We start from the raw sequence: 1801 nt of genomic DNA, 5'->3' as shown, positions 1-1801 counted from the left end.
TTCCCTGACTACACATCAGCGAATCCACACAGGGGAGAGACCCTACAGATGCTGTGAGTGCGGGAAAAACTTCACTAACAGCTCAGCGCTTATGGCCCATCGGAGAATCCACACGGGAGAAAAACCCCATGAATGTTGTGAGTGTGGGAAAACCTTCATTAGCAGCTCAAAGCTCATAGCACATCTGAGAATCCACACGGGAGAGAGACCCTATGAATGCTGGGAGTGCAAGAAGAACTTTACCAACAGCCCAGACCTTATAAAGCATCAGAGAATCCACACAGGAGAGAGACCCTATGGCTGTTCTGACTGTGGGAAAAACTTCACTTACAGCTCAGCGCTTAGGAAACATCAGAAAATCCACACGGGAGAAAGACCCCATGAATGCTGTGTGTGCGGGAAAAGCTTCACTCAGAGCTCATCCCTTATTTCACATCAGCGAATCCACACAGGAGAAAGACCCTATGCGTGCTCTGAGTGTGGGAAAAACTTCATTGACAGCTCATCACTTCGGAGTCATCAGAGAATCCACACGGGAGCCAGACCTTATGAATGCTCTGAGTGTGGGAAAAGCTTTACTTGGAGCTCAAACCTTATTACACATCAGAGGCTCCATACCTCATAGAGACACTCTAGTTGCCCTAAATGTGGGAAAAGCTCGTACCAGAACTCAGCCCTAACTTATCACCAGAGAATTTGCAAGGGAAAGAAACACCATAAAACCCTTCTCTAGTACTGACCTTTTGTGTCTCGAGGTCTCTCGGGTCCCTCAGGTGGGTTTCCTGTTCATCTCTCTTGGGGTGAATCATGTGATCCTTCCTACCAACTCCTTTGTCCTATGAGTCATAGGAGCATGTGTCCCTCCTACCAGGATGTCCATGAGGCTCAGGTGCGGGGAACAGGGGTTACCCCAACTAGCTCTATCAAAGTAAAATGACTTGGGCCTCATCTCCACATGGCTTTCGCTAGCTTGATGTAAAACCACAACTCTCTTTGCAGTAAAGACTTGGCTCATGTGTAGTAGCTGGGGTTGTCTAGCAGGTTTACTCATAACTTCACCTATGCTCCATCGGTTTTCCTTGTCTAAACAATCCTGGAGCATCTCATTTCTACTGTTCTCCCATAGCAAAGTGATTGCTAGAGTCTCCAAGTTCCCCTTTGGGCACCAATTCCCTCGTTTTCATTGGTTCTCACATTGCCGCGTGTGGAACTAAACATCGGTCATTTTTTGTACTGTTTTCCCACTTAAAAATATATATTTAATTGTAGCAAATTCTGTGACACCCAAAGACAATGGGGTGTGTCAGAGGGATTCCCTCCTTTCCCAGTGTCACGGAGTCCCCGGGCAATGCTCTGGAACTGCTCCCTACGGAGCCCGGCAGGACTCTGGGGAGCCTCCTCTCAGGGAGCAGACTGTCTCCAGGGCAAGAAGCTCACACGGCTTCACCTTCCTGGGTCTGACCTTGGAGCATTCAGCCTTCCCTGCCCCACCGTGCGCTTCCCACAGCGAGTCACCTGAGCGGGGTCTGGGGAAGCCAGAGGGTCCTGCACCCCCACTTTGCAGTCAGACGTGACTCTTAGCCAGCCAGTAATACAGAGGTTTATTAGATGACAGGAACACGGTCTAAAACAGAGCTTGTAGGTACAGAGAACAGGACCCCTCAGTCAGGTCCATCTTGGGGGATAGGGAGCCCAGACCCCGGTGCTGGGCCTCCCTCTGTTTCCCCAGCCAGCTCTAAACTGAAGCCCTCTCCAGCCCCTCCTCTGGCCTTTGTCTCTTTCCTGAACCAGGAGATCACCT

The 1801-nt window shown here is 50.1% G+C and overlaps 1 pseudogene; it reads left to right on the top strand.

Annotated features, from left to right (window-relative positions):
• LOC112112402 overlaps positions 1-1399 on the top strand; it is a 1848-nt pseudogene extending 449 nt beyond the window's left edge.
• Positions 1400-1801: the final 402 nt, after the last annotated feature.

Source organism: Terrapene carolina, unplaced genomic scaffold (assembly GCF_002925995.2).
Source record: "Terrapene carolina triunguis isolate 2854851 unplaced genomic scaffold, T_m_triunguis-2.0 Scaffold618, whole genome shotgun sequence".
NCBI lineage: Eukaryota > Metazoa > Chordata > Testudines > Emydidae > Terrapene > Terrapene triunguis.
Note: the sequence above shows the minus strand (reverse complement) of the source record. Positions and strands in the feature narration are given on the sequence as shown.